The sequence below is a fragment of the Triticum urartu genome, chromosome 3, assembly GCF_003073215.2.
Source record: "Triticum urartu cultivar G1812 chromosome 3, Tu2.1, whole genome shotgun sequence".
Taxonomy (NCBI): Eukaryota; Viridiplantae; Streptophyta; class Magnoliopsida; order Poales; family Poaceae; genus Triticum; species Triticum urartu.
This window is the reverse complement of record NC_053024.1, coordinates 132911241-132932162: the sequence shown is the minus strand read 5'-3', so window position 1 is coordinate 132932162 and position 20922 is coordinate 132911241.

Here is a 20922-nt window from a genome sequence, read left to right as displayed (position 1 = left end):
TCTCCATAGATAGATCTTGGTGACACGTAGGAATTTTTTTGAATTTATGCTACGTTCCCCAACACAAATATGGTTAGTTATAATCTTTGCTGGAAACTTGAATGCTAGCTTGACCTATTTACAACAACAAGAGCAAACAGAGTTTGTAAAAGTTTTTCTTTATTTCTTTCAGTTTGTCAACTGAATTGCTTGAGGACAAGCAAGGGTTTGTGCTTGGAGGAGTTGATACGTCTCCGTCGTATCTACTTTTCCAAACACTTTTGCCCTTGTTTTGGACTCTAACTTATATGATTTTAATGAAACTAACCCGGACTGACGCTATTTTCAGCAGAATTGCCATGATGTTGTTTTATGTGCAGAAAACAAAAGCTCTCGGAATGACCAGAAACTCCACGAAATATCTTACAATAAATAATAAAAAATCCTCGCCAAATATGAAGACCAGGGGGCGCACACCCTTTCCACGAGGGTGGGGGCGCGCCCCCCTACCTCGTGGGCCCCCTGGAGACCTCCCGACTCCAACTCCAACTCTATATATTTTCTTTCGGGGAGAAAAAAATAGGAGAGAAGATTTCACCGTGTTTTATGATACGGAGCCACTGCCAAGCCCTAAAACCTCTCTGGAGGGCTGATCTGGAGTCCGTTCGGGGCTCCGGAGAGGGGGATTCGTCGCCGTCGTCATCATCAACCATCCTCCATCACCAATTTCATGATGCTCACCACCGTGCGCGAGTAATTCCATCGTAGGCTTGCTGGACGGTGATGGGTTGGATGAGATTTATCATGTAATCGAGTTAGTTTTGTTAGGGTTTGATCCCTAGTATCTACTATGTTCTGAGATTGATGTTGCTATGACTTTGCTATGCTTAATGCTTGTCACTAGGGCCCGAGTGCCATGATTTCAGATCTGAACCTATTATTTTTTCATCAATATATGAGAGTTCTTGATCCTATCTTGCAAGTCTATAGTCACCTATTATGTGTTATGATCCATTAACCCCCAAGTGACAATAATCGGGATACTTACCGGTGATGACCGTAGTTTGAGGAGTTCATGTATTCACTATGTGCTAATGCTTTGTTCCAGTTCTCTATTAAAAGGATGCCTTAATATCCCTTAGTTTCTATTAGGACCCCGCTGCCACGGGAGGGTAGGACAAAAGATGTCATTCAAGTTCTTTTCCATAAGCACGTATGACTATATTCGGAATACATGCCTACATTACATTGACGAATTGGAGCTAGTTCTGTGTCACCCTATGTTATGACTGTTACATGATGAACCGCATCTGGCATAATTATCCATCATTGATCCAATGCCTATGAGCTTTCAATATATTGGTTTACGCTTATTTACTTTCCGTTGCTATTGTTACAATCACTATGAAATACCAAAAACATTACTTTGCTTTCATTACTCTTTTGTTACCGTTACCATCACTATCATATTACATTGCTACTAAATACTTTGCTGCAGATACTAAGTTTCCAGGTGTGGTTGAATTGACAACTCAGCTGCTAATACTTGAGAATATTCTTTGGCTCCCCTTGTGTCGAATCAATAAATTTGGGTTGAATACTCTACCCTCGAAAGCTGTTGCGATCCCCTATACTTGTGGGTCATCATTTGCCACCCAGGCTCAAAGGGATCATTATGTTATTCATCCTGGAAACTTTTGTGTGCAGCCACAAGCCACTATGGGCTCTGGCATAGTTGAGTAAGTTGTGGAAAACCTTTCCATGATGGGCTAGCAGATGTAGGGGATTGTAGGTGTACCGACCTATCTATCGGTTAAGGGGACCTCTTCGGAAAGATTGTGTCTCGGTCATCCATTTCTGAAACATCATGTAGTGCGAGAAATTAAATGGAGGAGATCAAGTCTTGTGGGGAAAAGTCCCCGGTTATGGACATCTTGAGTATCTGGTACTTGAATTATTATGTTGATCTCCTCACCTTATTTAATTAATAATTTGTTGGGTTAATGTTAATTTGGGATTGAGTTGGGGTTACCTTCTCAATATTTTTTCAACAAACTTTGTAGTTAAATATTGTTTTAGGGAAAAATTAGCTTTATGCAAAATCAAACTTAGAGCCTCCACCAGCCAAATATGCATGTAGTGATAGCAATTATTCAGCATTGCTCTACAGTGTGAAATTGCCAGTACATTCAATGTACTGACCTGCATGGCTGCAACATCTCATGTTGTAGGATTCCTACGACGAGTAAGTGATACGTTTGGGTTACGATGTCTACACTCAACTTTGCCGTTGGTGTTGATGGGAATCCACAACTTTGTTGTTACTTTCGCTATATGGATTGAGGTAATAGTATTTACGTTACTTTATGGATGTGATTTACCTCTGTTATAAATCCTCGAGTACCGTGTGTGTCAGCATATCGATCCATGGATGACACTTAAGCACAGAGACTTGACCGTTTGAGGTCAGGTCGCTACAAGATGGTATCAGAGCACATGTTGACTATAGGACGTGACCTCTAGAAACTAGCAAGCCCATATGAAAGATTTTCTCTAAATCCTTATTTTCAAAAAGATTTTCTATCTCTCTTCTTTTCCGAGCTTTATCAAATATTCCCTTTTAGTTAGACTATACTGAGGGAGTCCTGGACTAAGGGGTCCTCGGGCGTCCGGCCTGTCGGACATGGGCCGGACTGATGGGCTATATGAAGATACAAGACCGAAGACTCTCACCCATGTCCGGATGGGACTCTCTTTGGCATGGATGGCAAGCTTGGCGTTCGGATATGAAGATTCCTTTCTCTGTAACTGACTTTTTATAACCCTAGTCCCCTCCGGTGTCTATATAAGCCGGATGGTTTAGTCCGTAGGGGCAGAGAAAATCATAATCACATAGGCTAGACTTCTAGGGTTTTATCCATTACGATCTTGAGGTAGATCAACTCTTGTAATACTCATATTCATCAAGATCAATCAAGCAGGAAGTAGGGTATTACCTCCATAGAGAGGGCCCAAACCTGGGTAAACATCGTGTCCCCTGTCTCATGTTACCATCAACCTTAGATGCATAGTTCGAGACCCCCTACCCGAGATCCGCCGGTTTTGACACCGACATTGGTGCTTTCATTGAGAGTTCTGATGTGTCGTCATCAGAAGGTTCGATGGCTCCATCCATCATCTACAACAACGTTGCCTGGGGGGATGTCTTTCTCCCTGGCCAGATCTTCGTATTCAGCGGCTTCGCACTGCGGGCCAACTCGCTTGGCCATCTAGAGCAGATCGACAGCTACGCCCCTAGCCGTTAGGTCAGGTTTGGAAGCTTGAACTACATCGCTGATATCCGCAGAGACTTGATCTTTGACGGATTTGAGCCCATGGCAGCTGCTCCCTGCCACCACAATGAACATCACCTAAATCTGTCATCGTACCATACCTAGGAGATTGCGCCTGTAAGCGCTCTAGCCCTAGATCCGGAGCAGCTTGCGCCATCCGAAGACAGGAAGCTTAACCCTGCCACGGAAGCCGCAGACTCAGCGGCGTTGGAGCCACACACAGACCCAACCTCGAGCGGGGTCTGCATCACCGGACTCCCGGATTCATCTGCGGCCACTGGTTCTGAACGACGTGCATCCGCGTCCGCCGAGAGCCTTACCAGACACCGATCGTTGAATATAGTTTCGCGGACATCTTCCAACACTCACCTTTAGGCGATGTGCTAAACTCATTAAAACCCCTCTCTTTAGCAGGGGACTCATAGCTGAATTATATCCGGTTTGAACTAGGGGCTGATGATGGGGAATTTCGCTTCCCACCCACCTCCCACTTAATAGCCACTGTCGAAGATCTAACCAACATGCTCAACTATGATTCCTGAGACATCGACGGTATGGCCGACGATGCTGAAGAAGAGCATGCCCAAAACCCTCCATTTACCGGGTGCTGGACGCCCACCTCCTCCTACGACGTATACATGGTGGACACACCAAACGAGAATAGTGGCGATGACAAGGAAGATCCAGTCTCGGACAGGCCTCCTGAAATACAGCCAAAGCGCCGACGTCAGCAGCGCCGCTCTAAGCCACGCCGCGCAAAAGACAACAATACCAACATAAACAATACTCCCGATGATGCCGAAGACAATGAAGACCCCGCCAAGCCAACCTCCGAATAGGAGAACGGGAAGATGGGAGAGTTAGCCTTGATGAACAAGCCATGAACGAAGACTTGGAGGACAACAATTACCTTCCGCTCTCTGAGGATGAGGTGAGCCTCGGCAATGAGGACTTTATCGTGCCTGACGAACCTCTCGAACAGGAGCGCTTTAAGCACCAGCTAATAGCCACTGCAAGGAGCCTGAAAAAGAAGCAGCAGCAACTTCAAACTGATCAAGATCTGCTCAACGATAGATGGACTAATGTCCTGGCAGCCGAGGAATACGGCCTCGAGCGACCACTCAAAAGTTACCCGAAGCGCAAATTACTACCTCAATTCGATGACGAGGTGCTGGAGCCCATGCCATCAGTGCACAATGCGGCTGACCGACCACCACGTGGCCGGGACAAAGCGGCAACTCAAGCCGAACACCAGCCCGTACTACCTCCTTGTAAAGGCATGGATAAAACAGCTCGGGCATGTACAAATGACCTTCAGCAGGACTTGGACTGTAGAGCAGGACATACGAGATCGATCTACGAATCGCGGTGGTGTGCCCCGACACGCGACGACGGCTATCTATTCGGACATGACAAGCCTAATCACGCACGGGCCGAATGCCGCAGACGGAATCCATCTGAGCTACGTCGCGATGTGGCCCGATATAGAGGCGCCGCACACCCTCTTTGTTTCACTGATGAAGTAATGGAGCATGAATTCCCAGAAGGGTTTAAACCGATGAATATCGAATCATACGATGGAACAACAGATCCCGTGGTATGGATTGAAGATTTTCTTCTCCATGTCCACATGGCTCGTGGTGATGATCTCCACGCCATCAAATACCTCCCATTAAAACTAAAGGGACCAGCGTGGCACTGGCTAAACAACCTTCCAGAGAACTCCGTAGGCAGCTCGGAAGACCTGGAATATGCCTTTCGCGATAACTTCCAAGGTACATATGTCCGTCCACCAGATGCCGATGACTTAAGTCACATGATCCAGCAGCCCGGAGAGTCAGAGGGGAAGCTCTGGAATAGGTTCCTAATTAAAAAGAACCAAATTGCCGATTGTCCGGACGCCGAAGCCCTCGCGGCCTTCAAACACAGCGTCCGGGATGAGTGGCTCGCCCGCCACCTCGGTCAAGAAAAACCAAAATCCATGGCAGCCCTTACCGCTCTAATGACCCACTTTTGCACGGGAGAAGACAGCTGGCTCGCTAGTAGAAGCAACAACGCCAGCGATCCGGGCACTTCTGAAGTCCGAGACGGCAACGGTAAGCCACGGCGCAATAAACACAAGTGTCGCAATAATAATGAAAGAACGCAAGGCACAATGGTCAACGCCGGATTCAACGGCTCCAAACCCGGTCAACGGAAAAGCCATTCAAGTCAAATAGTGACGAACTATCCAATCTAGACAAAATACTGGATCGGCCCTGCCAGATTCATGGCACCCCCGATAAACCAGCTACTCACACCAACATAAGTTGTTGGGTCTTCAAACAAGCCGGCAACCTTAATGCCGAACGCAAGGGGAAGGAGCCGCCCAGTGACAGCAATGACGAAGAGACTTGCCAGCCGAATACCTAGGGTCAGAAGCAATTTCCCCCCGAAGTAAAAACCGTAGACATGGTATACGTGATGCACACACCTAGAGGGGAGAGCAGGCACGCACTACGAGACGCATACGCCATAGAGTCGTTCCCCCCAAAATTTCGCCAAATCCGCCCCGAAGGTTCGGCGGCTCTGATCATCGAACCAATTATCGATGGGTTCCATCTCACGAAAGTCCTTATGGATGGCGGCAGTAGCCTTAATCTACTTTACCAAGACACTGTTCGCAAAATGGGCATCGATCCTTCAAGAATCATGCTTTGTTGTTGGCTTTTTCAGAGAAGTCATATCTGCCGGATCAACATTGTCCTTATAGAACTTCAGCTCCTTCGTTGCACAAACCGACTAAGCATAGGCCGCATCACCTTCTTCACATTCCAAAGCAATCTTTCTGCTCCCATGTATTGTGATTGTCCCCTTATGACCTGTCATCTTAAGCTGCAGATAAACATAATAGGGCCTTGCCATGAACTTAGCATAAGCCGGCCGTCCAAACAGGGCATGATATGGACTCTTGATTTTCACCACTTCAAAAGTCAATGTCTCCGATCTTGAATCATGATCATCTTCAAAAGCAACCTCTAGAGCTATCTTGCCAACTGGGTACACCGATTTACCAGGCACCACACCATGAAAAATGGTGTTCGACGGTTTAAGATTTTTATCTATCAACCCCATGCGACGGAAGGTTTCATAGTAAAGAATATTGATACCGCTCCCTCCATCCATGAGTACCTTGGTGAACTTATACCCCCAACCTGAGGTGCCACCACTAAGGCTAGATGACCCGGATTATCAACCCGGGGTGGATGCTCCTCTTGACTCCACAAAATGGGCTGTTCAGACCAGTGCAAGTAACGGGGCACCGCCGGTTCAATGGAGTTTACTGCCCTTTTATGAAGCTTCTGATCGTGCTTACATAAGCTAGTGGTGAAGACATGGCACTGCCCACTATTCAACTATTTCAAATTACTTTGATAACCCGATTGTTGCTGCAGCAGACTCCCCTGATGATTATAACCTACCTGGTTGCCTTGACTGAATTGATTACCATGTCCGGTTTGTTTGCCTTGAAATCCTGAACCGGAGCTGCCTCCACCATAACCCGGCCCATGAGAACCACCTCCTGAACCGCCGTGCGGTCCATGGTCGTATTGAAAAAGATTTGAATTTTTGAACTCCTGCATAATAAAGCAATCTTTCCAAAGGTGCGTAGCTGTCCTTTCTTTCGACCCGTGCTTTGGGCAAGGCTGGTTTAACAGGTGCTCAAGATTGGGACCTGATCCTCCACTCCGCTGGGGCGGTTTACCCTTATGGCGCTGACTAATCTCCTGGGTGTTGGTGTTAGCCACAAAATCCAAACTGCTATCCGCCTTGCGCTTACCATTGTTCCCATTACCCACCGGGTTATGCTGCTGCCCCTTGGTACTGCCATTCCTCTTTCCCTTCGCCGACCTTTTATCATCAGACTCAAGGTCCTTGGTGCTATCCGAATCGGCATACTTAACCAGAGCTGCCATAAGCGTTGCCATGTCATTGGAGTGACGGTTGAGTCTTCCCAAGTGCAGCTTCAAAGGCTTAAACCGGCAATTGCCTTCCAATGTCAAGACAGCCGTATCAGCATTGATGCGGTCTGATGAATGCAGAATAGCTGATACTCGTTTCACCCAATGGGTTGTAGACTCCCCTTCCTCTTGAACACAGGCGGCTAGGTCCATAATTGACATAGGCTTCTTACACATATCTTTGAAATTCTGGATAAACCGGCTTTTTAACTCAGCCCATGATCCAATGGAGTTAGCTGGTAAACTTTTCAGCCAGGTACGAGCCGTTCCTTCCAGCATCATGGTGAAGTACTTAGCACATGCTGCATCATCAACATCCATCATCTCCATCGCCATCTCATAGCTTTCGACCCATGATTCGGGGGGTAAATAGGCAGTGTAATTGGGCACCTTACGAGGACCCTTGAAATCCTTAGGCACCCGCATGTTGCGTAAGGCCGGGGTGAGACACGACACCCCCAAAGAACTGAAAACCACACCTGGTTCCACCGAAGTGGCTAGACGAACCGGAGTAAGCTGACGGGACGCGTATTGCGCTGCTAACTCGGCTTCTCGACGTGCCCTACCGTGATCCACCACATCCTGCGCATTAGCACCGCCGCCCTCCGGGTTATGCCCCCGCGGCGGGATATGGTTTCGTGCACTTCTTGACACAACCGGTTCATCAATATGCCTGCTGTAGCTCCGACTTGGGCGGGGGGTGGAATGAATCCTCTCGCAATTGTACGAATAAGCCTGCTGTTGGGTCAAAGCTGTCTGAAGGAGCTCTCTAGCCCATCATGTTTCAACTGCTACTGGAGACTCGCCTTCGATCAAGAGAGCTGCCAATCGTGAAGCGGCGGCAATGATGTTATCCAACGGGTTAGAGTAATGACCCGGAGGCGTTGAGACTTGTTGTGACAGGACATTGTTCTGACGAGGCGGATCCATCGTGCGTGGTTCCTGCCCCTGGTGTGTTAAATAGATTCCTGCCCTCATAAACCGGAGGCAGGTGAGACCGGTACCTTCTCCTTATGACATCATTTGATGCGCTCTGATCCAGCATAAGCCGATAAGCCTGTGCCTCTAACTCGGCCTGCTCTGCGGCCATCCTGGTGTTCTCTGTTGCCAGATCTACCTTAGCTTGAGCTATCTGGTCCTTCACCTTTGCAATCTCTGTGTTATGCTGGTCCTGATCTGCCGGATGAACCTCAGCTGCTAGCAATGTTGCCAAAGTGTCAAATAAATCGGACAATACCTGAACCGGCGGTGGTGCAGGGCCTCCTGCCACAGCTGGTGTTGCAGCTACTGAATTGGAAATTATTGCTGCTGTAGTAGAAGAATGCTGCACTGACTGTGTATCGGCCATGAAAATTGCGACTCAGCTTGGCGGATCAGAGAGGTCCGGAATACTGTCGCCATCGGAACCGCCCCTAATCCGGCCATCATATAGCTGATACAGCGACTCGGTCTCTCCGGTTGAAGACTCGTCATCAGAGTAAACGACGGTTTCGCCACCAGATACCGATCTATCCTCAAATCCCACTCCGTGGATGACTCCCACGAAGGCACGCTTTACGGTAGGCTGAACCCGGGATGGTCTTGCTCGCTAAGCCATCTCGATGATGTTGGTGCAGATGTCCGGCTTAGGGCCCGGTTCGTCGATCTTGCCAATGAAGACGTGTATTCCGCCAAAGGGGACCCGATACCCTTACTCAATCGAGCCAGCCTCGGGGCCCTAGCCTGTGTCGTCGATGTAGAGCTTGCCGCGACGACTCTTGGTCAGCCAGCCTACAGCATATCCCTTGAGTCCTTCGAAGCTGCCCTTTAAGAACTCGAAACCATCATGCGATAGCCCCACGGTGGGCGCCAACTGTCGTGGTTTTGTCACGGCAGATGTGCTAGTGAGAGGACTTAGTCATGGAGCCATCACGATGGGTTAGCTTAAAGGGGTTAAAGCGGAACAAGGGACGCAAGGAATTATACTGGTTCGGCCCCTTACGATGAAGGTAAAAGCCTAACCCAGTTGCGATGGAATTGCTAGGGTTTCGATGACCAGGGTGCAAATCCGCTTTGCCTAGCTCTCGAGTTATTGTTTGTTGTCCCTAAACCGCTGCCGGGTCGTCCCTTTATATACGCAGGTTGACACCCGACGGTTTACAGAATCCTGAGGCCGGCTCATAAACGTGCCCGGCTCAGTTTCTACCATTCCTTGTCTTACAACATAAGTTACATATCATATGGCAGTTTATGTCTACGGGCCCTGATCCGCCTTTGGGCCCTGGGCCTTCATATCAGATCTCCTCCATAAAGCGCTATACTCCTTGTCTTCATGGGCTTTAAGCATGACTAACTCATCGTTGGCATAACCTGGCCCCTCATGGCCGGTTTATACTTAGTAGTAATATCCCCAACACCTAGCGTAGAAGCTCATTGTAGGGGCTCCGTCACATTGGAAGTCGTTTTCGGTTTGCCGAACAACTTTCAAAGCGAAGGCTTGACCTTTGATATTGTCCCGTTCCACAGTAGCTATGCACTTCTGGGACGTCCCGCTTTTGCTCGTTTTAATGCGGACCCACCCTACGCCCGCGCAAAACTTAAGACACCCGGTCCATGTAGCGACATAACAATAAAGGGAAATACGGAACAATCCCTCCACACAGAGGGTCATACTACGGCTAGCACGGTCGAAGTACAAAGCAGCTTCATCAAGCCGCATATCTCATCAGCCATTAAGCCGCCGGTCTCTATTAAATGGGACTGATCAATCTCAGAGCTGGATTAGCAGTTGGGCCTCTGTCGTTCACCTCATATACCCGCGAAGTTTGTACCGCACGTACATAATTATGTACTTCAAATACCCTGGTCATCGGCAAAGGCACAATACGGACAGGCCTACAAGCACTCCCATAGCCTCCTTTTCTTTTCTTTTCTAACTATTTTTTACCTTTTACCACAGTTGGCTCAAAGACTGGTCATCTCACGGACTCTTTCGGAGTTCGGCTTCATTCAGCTACCCAAAGGCTATTCCTGTTAAGGAGTCCTTTCACCAAGGCAACGCGGCGCAGACGTGCGACAGGAGGTCCAAGTAATTCTTCGTAGACCGCACTCTTTATCTAGAGCCTATAAAGTGCCTTCTCCCTCACCCTCTGACCACCGACATGTCAAATAGCCCACGTCATGGCGTTATTATCTGTAAAATGGCAATTGACATATCAATCAGGTTCCAGTGAACATAATCCGTATTCAGTATTCATTTTTTCTAAAAGAACTGAATTTCGCTCCTTCGGTTGTTTCACACACGAACCTCGGCACAAATTGCCAGGGGCTCAATATGGGAACAAATGAATTGCCGGCAAGTCCGAACAGCTTTATGGAACAGTTCGACATCATGAGTTTGGCCTTATATGCATCAACTCTAAATCATGCCTTTGGTAAATAGTTGGGTTGCCCGGCTCCTGTGCTTACTGTTGGGGAATATAGTAATTTCAAAAATTTCCTACCCACACACAAGATCATGGTGATGCATAGCAACGAGAGGGGAGAGTATTGTCCACGTACCCTCGTAGACTGTAAGCGGAAGTGTTATGAGAACGCGGTTGATATAGTCGTACATCTTCATCATCCGACCGATCCTAGTACCGAATGCACGACACCTCCGAGTTCAGCACACGTTCAGCTTGATGACGTCCCACGAACTCCGATCCAGCAGAGCTTCGCGGGAGAGTTCCGTCAGCACGACGGTGTGATGATGGTGATGATGTTGCTATCGACGCAGGGCTTCGCCTAAGCACTGCTACGATATGATCGAGGTGGATTATGATGGAGGGGGGAACCACACACGGCTATGAACAATCAACTTGTGTGTCTTTGGCTGCCCCCACCCCCGTATATAAAGGAGCAAGGGGGGAGGCCAGCCGACCTTGGTGCGCCCCAAGGAGAGTAGGAACCTCCTCCTAGTAGGAGTAGGACTCATCCTTTCCTAGTCCTACTAGGAAGGGGCAAGGGGAAGGAAAGAGAGGGAGAGGGAGAGGGAAAGAGGCGCCGCGCCCCCCCTATCCCAATTCGGACTCCTCATGGGAGGGGCGCGCCACCTCCTGGGCTTCTGCCCTCTCTCTCCCCTCAGGCCCACTAAGGCACAATACTTCCCCGGGGGTTCCGGTAACCTCTCCGGCACTCCGGTTTTCTCCGAAACCATCGGGAACACTTCCTGTGTCCGAATATAGCCGTCCAATATATCAATCTTTACGTCTCGACCATTTCGAGACTCCTCGTCATGTCCGTGATCACATCTGAGACTCCGAACTTCCTTCGGTACATCAAAACACATAAACTCATAATACCGATCGTCACCGAACTTTAAGCGTGTGGACCCTACGGGTTCGAGAACTATGTAGACATGACCGAGACTCATCTCCGGTCAATAACCAATAGCGGAATCTGGATGCTCATATTGGTTCCTACATATTCTACAAAGATCTTTATTGGTCAAACCGCATATCAACATACGTTGTTCCCTTTGTCACTGGTATGTTACTTGCCCGAGATTCGATCGTCGGTATCCTCATGCCTAGTTCAATATCGTTACCGGGAAGTCTCTCTACTTGTTCCGTAATACATCATCCCACAACTAACTCATTAGTCACAATGCTTGCAAGTCTTATAGTGATGTGCATTACCGAGAGGGCCCATAGATACCTCTCCGACAATCGGAGTGACAAATCCTAATCTCGATCTATGCCAACTCAACAAGCACCATCGGTGACACCTGTAGAGCACCTTTATAATCATGCAGTTACATTGTGATGTTTGGTAGCACACAAAGTGTTCCTCCGATACTCGGGAGTTGCATAATCTCATAGTCATAGGAACATGTATAAGTCATGAAGAATGCAATAGCAACAAACTAAACGATCATCGTGCTAAGCTAACGGATGGGTCAAGTCAATCACATCATTCTCTAATGATGTGATCCCGTTAATCAAATGACAACTCATGTCTATGGTTAGGAAACATAACCATCATTAATTCAATGAGCTAGTCAAGTAGAGGCAAACTAGTGACACTCTGTTTGTCTATGTATTCAGACATGTACTAAGTTTCCGGTTAATTCAATTCTAGCCTGAATAATAAACATTTATCATGATATAAGGAAATATAAATAACAACTTTATTATTGCCTCTAGGGCATATTTCCTTCAGTCTCCCACTTCCACTAGAGTCCATAATCTAGATTACACAGTAATGATTCTAACACCCACAAAGTCTTGGTGTTGATCATGTTTTGCTCGTGAGAGAGGCTTAGTCAACGGTTCTGCAACATTCAGATCCGTATGTATCTTGCAAATATCTATGTCTCCCTCCTTGACTTGACCGCGGATGGAATTTAAGCGTCTCTTGATGTGCTTGATTCTTTTGTGAAATCTGGATTCCTTTGACAAGGCAATTGGACCAGTATTGTCACAAAGATTTTCATTGGACTCGATGCACTAGGTATGACACCTAGATCGGATATGAACTCCTTCATCCAGACTCCTTCATTTGCTGCTTCCGAAGCAGCTATGTACTCCGCTTCAGACGTAGATCCCGCCACGACGCTTTGCTTAGAACTGCACCAACTGACAGCTCCACCATTCAATAAAAATACATATCCGGTTTGTGACTTGCAGTCATCCGGATCAATGTCAAAGCTTTCATCGACGTAACCATTTACGACGAGCTCTTTGTCACCGCCATAAACGAGAAACATATCCTTAGTCCTTTTCAGGTATTTCAGGATGTTCTTGACCACTGTCCAGTGATCCACTCCTGGATTACTTTGGTACCTCCCTGCTAAACTAATAGCAAGGCACACGTCAGGTCTGGTACACAGCATTGCATACATGATAGAGCCTATGGCTGAAGCATAGGGAACATCTTTCATTTTCTTTGTATCTTCTGCAGTGGTCGGGCATTGAGTCTGAGTCAACTTCACACCTTGTAACACAGGCAAGAACCATTTCTTTGCTTGATCCATTTTGAACTTCTTCAAAACTTTATCAAGGTATGTGCTTTGTGAAACTCCAATTAAGCGTCTCGATCTATCTCTATAGATCTTGATGCCCAATATATAAGCAACTTCACTGAGGTCTTTCATTGAAAATCTCCTGTTCAAGTATCCTTTTATGCAATCCAAAAATTCTATATCATTTCCAATCAGTAAATATGTCATCCACATATAATATTAGAAATGCTACAGAGCTCCCACTCACTTTCTTGCAAATACAGGCTTCTCCAAAAGTCTGTATAAAACCATATGCTTTGATCACACTATCAAAACGTTTATTCCAACTCCGAGATGCTTGATACGTCTCCGACGTATCTATAATTTTTGATTGCTCCATGCTATATTATCTACTATTTTGGACATTATTGGGCTTTATTATCCACTTTTATATTATTTTTGGGACTAACCTATTAACCGGCGGCCCAACCCAGAATTGCTGTTTTTTGCCTGTTTTAGGGTTTCGAAGAAAAGGAATATCAAACGGAGTCCAAATGGAATGAAACCTTTGGGAACGTGATTTTCTCATCGAATACAATTCAGGAGACTTGGACCCTACGTCAAGACACGTAATAGGAGGCCACGAGGTAGGGGGGCGCGCCTACCCCCCAGGCGCGCCCTCCACCCTCGTGGCCCCCCTGTTGCTCCACCGACGTACTTCTTCCTCCTATATATACCCACGTACCCCCAAACGATCAGAGACGGATCCAAAACCCTAATTCCACTGCCGTAACTTTCTGTATCCACGAGATCCCATCTGGGGGCCTGTTCCGGAGCTCCGCTAGAGGGGGCATCGATCACGGAGGGCTTCTACATGAACACCATAGCCCATCCGATGAAGTGTGAGTAGTTTACCTTAGACCTACGGGTCCATTGTTAGTAGCTAGATGGCTTCTTCTCTCTTTTTGGATCTCAATACAATGTTCTCCCCCTCTCTTGTGGAGATCTATTCGATGTAATCTTCTTTTTGCGGTGTGTTTGTTGAGACCGATGAATTGTGGGTTTATGATCAAGTCTATATATGAATATTATTTGAATCTTCTCTGAATTCTTTTATGTATGATTGGTTATCTTTGCAAGTCTCTTCGAATTATTAGTTTTGTTTGGCCTACTAGATTGATCTTTCTTGCAATGGGAGAAGTGATTAGCTTTGGGTTCAATCTTGCGGTGTCCTTTCCCGGTGACAGTAAGGGCAGCAAGGCACGTATTGTATTGTTGCCATCGAGGATAACAAGATGGGGTTTTCTTCATATTGCATGAGTCTATCCCTCTACATCATGTCATCTTGCTTAAGGTGTTACTCTTTTTTAACTTAATACTCTAGATGCATGCTGGATAGCGGTCGATGAGTGGAGTAATAGTAGTAGATGCAGGCAGGAGTCGGTCTACTTGTTTCGGACGTGATGCCTATATACATGATCATACCTAGATATTCTCATAACTATGCTAAGTTCTGTCAATTGCTCAATAGTAATTTATTCACCCACCGGAGAATACTTATGCTCTCGAGAGAAGCCACTAGTGGAACCTATGGCCCCCGGGTCTATATTTATCATATCAATCTCCTACTACTTAGTTATTTACTTTGCTATTTACTTTTCCTTTATTTTACTTTGCATCTTTATCATAAAAATAGCAAAAATATTATCTTATCATATCTATCAGATCTCACTCTCGTAAGTGGCCCTATAGGGATTGACAACCCCTATTTGCATTGGTTGCGAGGATTTGTTTGTTTTGTGCAGGTGCGAGGGACTCGCGCGTAGCCTCCTACTGGATTGATACCCTGGTTCTCACAAACTGAGGGAAATACTTACGCTACTTTGCTGCATCATCCCTTCCTCTTCGGGGAAAACCAACGCAGTGCTAAAAGAGGTAGCAAGAAGGATTTCTGGCGCCGTTGCCGGGGAGGTCTACGCAAAAGTCAACATACCAAGTACCCATCACATACCCTTATCTCCCGCATTACATTATTTGCCATTTGCCTCTCATTTTCCTCTCCTCCACTTCACCCTTGCCGTTTTATTTGCCCTCTCTCTCTCTCTATCCTCCCTCTATTTGCCTCTTTTTGCCCGCTTGCTTTTTGTTTGCTTTTGTGTTAGTTTGTTTGCTTGTCGTTATGGCTAGTTCTTTACCTTCTGCCTCTATGTCTAAAATTGGGGATACTATTGTCGATACTAATTTTGATGCTCCTACTAAAGAACCCACTATCTCACATATAAAAAGATTCCGTGTTGGTAGTGGTAATATTATTGGAAAAGGAGTTGTTCAAGATTTCTTTACTTGTGCCGGTGCTTTACCCTCTATGGGTAGTTCTATCCTTCATAGAACTAGTAGTCTTGCGGACGCTATTGCCATGCTTATAGTTGAACTTGAAAGGCAATTCATGCACTTGAATCCTTCCATACAAAGGATTTCCTAGAATTTTCTAATATTGAGCATTCTTCTGTTAAGCGTGCCGTACTATCTTTTTGGCTCATGAGTTTCGATTCATAATAAAAGAGGCCAAAGAAATTTTTGCGCATTATAGGGTGGACGCTTGCCGTCCTCCCATAGAGGCCATCCTCTTTGATCAAGAAGAAATAATGTGTTTTCAATCTCTAGACTATGTTGCTTTCAATGAAAATCTTAGAAAAAGAGTGCCTACCAATGTTTTAGTTGATAGAATTTCTGAACTTAATGATGATTTGGCTATTCGAAATAATGAATTGGGATATTCTCTTGAATATAGGCTCACAAAGTTCTGTCAAAAGAATGCTTATAATGATGAATTGGTTGTGCAATATGAAGGACCGAAGGAGGAACCTATACCTCCCAAGGTTGATCTTGGAGACTTTTGTCCCAATAAATTTAGCCTTTTTGATTACTTTTTCTTGCCTCAAAGAAAACTTTCTGCTGAACGTAGAGAATATGAAATGAGTTTTAATAATGTATCTTACTATTATGGCAATACCTAGATCTATTCTTGCTTGTTATGCCTAGCTAGGGGTGTTAAATGATAGCGCTTGTTGGGAGGCAAACAAATTTTATTTTTATATCTTGCTTTTTGCTCCTGTTTAGTAATAAATAAATAAATTATCTAGCCTCTGTTTTGGTTGTGTTTTTTGTGTTTAATTAGTGTTTGTGCCAAGTAGAACCGTTGGGAAGACTTGGGGAAAGTCTTGTTGAACTTGCTGTAAAAAACAGAAACTTTAGCGCTCACGAGAACTGCTGTCACTGTTATTTGGAAAGTGATATTTAGTTAATTCTTTTTGCAGATGATTAATAGGTAAATTCCTCACGTCCAGAAATTTATTTTCGAATTTTTGGTGTTCCAGATCTTGCGCTAGGTACAGATTACTACAGACTGTTCTGTTTTTGACAGATTCTGTTTTTCGTGTGTTGTTTGCTTATTTTGATGAATCTATGGCTAGTAAAATAGTTTATAAACCAAAGAGAAGTTGGAATACAGTAGGTATAACACCCATATAAATAAATAAACCAAAGAGAAGTTGGAATACAGTAGTACCTTGAAGTGGTCTTTTGTTTTCTTTCGCTAACGGAGCTCACGAGATTTTCTACTTTAAGTTTTGTGTTGTGATGTTTTCATGTTTTGGGTAAAGATTTGATGGATTATGGAACAAGGAGTGGCAAGAGCCTAAGCTTGGGGATGCCCATGGCACCCCCAAGATAATCTAAGGACACCTAAAATCCATAGCTTGGGGATGCCCCGGAAGGTATCCCCTCTTTCGTCTACTTCTATCGGTAACTTTACTTCGAGCTATATTTTTTATTCCCCACATGATATGTGTTTTGCTTGGAGCGTCTTGTATGATTTGAGTCTTTTCTTATTAGTTTACCACAATCATCCTTCCTGTACACACCTTTTGAGAGAGCCATATATGATTTGGAATTTTTTAGAATATTCTATGTGCTTCGCTTATATCTTTTGAGTTATATAATTTTGCTCTAGTGCTTCACTTATATCTTTTAGAGCACGGTGGTGGATTTGATTTATAGAAACTATTGATCTCTCATGCTTCACTTAGATTATTTTGAGAGTCTTAATATCATGGTAATTTTCTTACAATCCTAATATGCTTGGTATGCAAGATTAATAATAAAACTTTCTTATGAGTGTGTTGAATACTAAGAGAAGTTTGATGCTTGATGATTGTTTTGAGACATGGAGGTAATAATATCAAAGTCGTGCTAGTTGAGTAGTTTTGAAATTGAGAAATACTTGTGTTGAGGTTTGCAAGTCCCGTAGCATGCACGTATGGTAAATGTTATGAAACAAATTTGAAACATGAGGTGTTATTTGATTGTCTTCCTTATGAGTGGCGGTCGGGGACGAGCGATGGTCTTTTCCTACCAATATATCCCCCTAGGAGCATGCGCGTAGTACCAAGGTTTTTGATGACTTGTATATTTTTGCAATAAGTATGTGAGTTCTTTATGACTAATGTTGAGTCCATGGATTATACACACTCTTACCCTTACATCCTTGCTAGCCTCTTCGGTACCGTGCATTGCCCTTTCTCACATTGAGAGTTGGCGCAAACTTCGCCGGTGCATCCAAACCCCGTGATATGATACGCTCTTTCACACATAAACCTCCTTATATATTCCTCAAAACAACCACCATAACTACCTATTATGGCATTTCCATAGCCATTCCGAGATATATTGCCATGCAACTTTCCATCATTCCGTTCATCATGACACATTCATCATTGTCATATTGCTTAGCATGGTAATGTAGTTGACATAGTATTTGTGGCAAAGCCACCGTTCATAATTGTTTCATACATGTCACTCTTGGTCCATTGCATATCCTGGTACACCGCCGGAGGCATTCATATAGAGTCATCTTTGTTCTAGTATCAAGTTGTAATCATTGAGTTGTAAATAAATAGAAGTGTGATGATCATCATTTTCTAGAGCATTGTCCCAAGTGAGGAATACAAAAAAAAGAGAAAGTCCATAAAAAAGAGAAAAGGCCCAAAAAAAGAGAAAAAATGAGAGAAAAAGAGAGAAGGGACAATGCTACTATCCTTTTCCACACTTGTGCTTCAAAGTAGCACCATAATCTTCATGATAGAGAGTCTCTTGTTTTGTCACTTTCATATACTAGTGGGAATTTTTCATTATAGAACTTGGCTTGTATATTCCAACAATGGGCCTCCTCAAGTGCCCTAGGTCTTCGTGAGCAAGGAAGTTGGATGCACACCCACTTAGTTTCTTTTGTTGAGCTTTCATACGTTTATAGCTCTAGTGCATCCGTTGCATGGCAATCCCTACTCCTTGCATTAACATCAATCGATGGGCATCTCCATAGCCCATTGATTAGCCTCGTTGATGTCTATTCCACCCATAGTGCTATATCCATGGCTCGCGCTCATGTATTGCGTGAAAGTTTATAGGTTTGAGATTACTAAAGTATGAAACAATTCCTTGGCCTGTCATCGGGGTTGTGCATGATGAGAGCATTCTTGTGTCATGAAAATGGAGCATGACTAAACTATATGATTTTTTAGGGATGAAGTTTCTTTGGCCATGTTATTTTGAGAAGACATAATTGCTTAGTTAGTATGCTTGAAGTACTATCATTTTTATGTCAATATGAACTTTTGTCTTGAATCTTTCGAATCTGAATATTCATACCACAATTAAGAAGAATTACATTAAAATTATGCCAAGTAGCACTCCACATTAAAAATTCTATTTTTATCATTTACCTACTCGAGGACGAGCAGGAATTAAGCTTGGGGATGCTTGATACGTCTCCAACGCATCTATAATTTTTGACTGCTTCATGCTATATTATCTACTATTTTGGACATTATTGGGCTTTATTATCCACTTTTATATTATTTTTGGGACTAACCTATTAACCGAAGGCCCAGCCCAGAATTGTTGTTTTTTGCCTGTTTTAGGGTTTCGAAGAAAAGGAATATCAAATGGAGTCCAAACGGAATGAAACCTTCGGGAACGTGATTTTCTCATCGAATACAACTCAGGAGACTTGGACCCTACGTCAAGACACGTAACAGGAGGCCACGAGGTAGGGGGGCGCGCCTACCCCCCCAGGCGCGCCATCCACCCTCGTGGGCCCCCTGTTGCTCCACCTACGTACTTCTTCCTCCTCTATATACCCATGTACCCCCAAACGATCAGATACGGAGCCAAAAGCCTAATTCCACTGCCGTAACTTTCTGTATCCACGAGATCCCATCTTGGGGCCTGTTCCGGAGCTCCGCCGGAGGGGGCATCGATCATGGAGGGCTTCTACATCAACACCATAGCCCCTCCGATGAAGTGTGAGTAGTTTTCCTCAGACCTACGGGTCCATAGTTAGTAGCTAGATGGCTTCTTCTCTCGTTTTGGATCTCAATACAATGTTCTCCCCCTCTCTTGTGGATATCTATTCGATGTAATCTTCTTTTTGCGGTGTGTTTGTTGAGATCGATGAATTGTGGGTTTATGATTAAGTCTATCTATGAATAATATTTGAATCTTCTCTGAATTCTTTTATGTATGATTGGTTATCTTTGCAAGTCTCTTCGAATTATCAGTTTGGTTTGGCCTACTAGATTGATCTTTCTTGCAATGGGAGAAGTGCTTAGCTTTGGGTTCAATCTTGTGGTGTCCTTTCCCGGTGACAGTAAGGGCAGCAAGGCACGTATTGTATTGTTGCCATTGAGGATAACAAGATGGGGTTTTCTTCATATTGCATGAGTCTATCCATCTACATCATGTCATCTTGCTTAAGGCGTTACTCTGTTTTTAACTTAATACTCTAGATGCATGCTGGATAGCGGTCGATGAGTGGAGTAATAGTAGTAGATGCAGACAGGAGTCGGTCTACTTGTCTCGGACATGATGCCTATATACATGATCATACCTAGATATTCTCATAACTATGCTCAATTCTGTCAATTGCTCAACAGCAATTTGTTCACCCACCGTAGAATACTTATGCTCTCGAGAGAAGCCACTAGTGAAACCTATGGCCCCCGGGTCTATCTTTATCATATCAATCTCCTACTACTTAGTTATTTACTTTGCTATTTACTTTGCCTTTATTTTACTTTGCATCTTTATCATAAAAATACCAAAAATATTATCTTATCATATCTATCAGATCTCACTCTCCTAAGTGGCCCTATAGGGATTGACAACCGCTATTTGCGTTGGTTGCGAGGATTCATTTGTTTTGTGCAGGTGCGAGGGACTCGCGCGTAGCCTCCTACTGGATTGATACCTTGGTTCTCAAAAACTGAGGGAAATACTTACGCTACTTTGCTGCATCATCCCTTCCTCTTCGGGGAAAACCAACGCAGTGCTAAAAGAGGTAGCAATGCTTGCACCAGTCCATAGATGGATCGCTGCAGCTTGCACACTTTGTTAGCACGCTTTGGATCGATAAATCCTCCAGGTTGCATCATATACAACTCTTCTTCCAGAAATCCATTCAGGAATGCAGTCTTTACATCCATTTGCCAAATTTCATAATCATAAGATGCGGCAATTGCTAACATGATTCGGACGGACTTAAGCATCGCTATGGGTGAGAAGGTCTCATCGTAGTCAAATCCTTGAACTT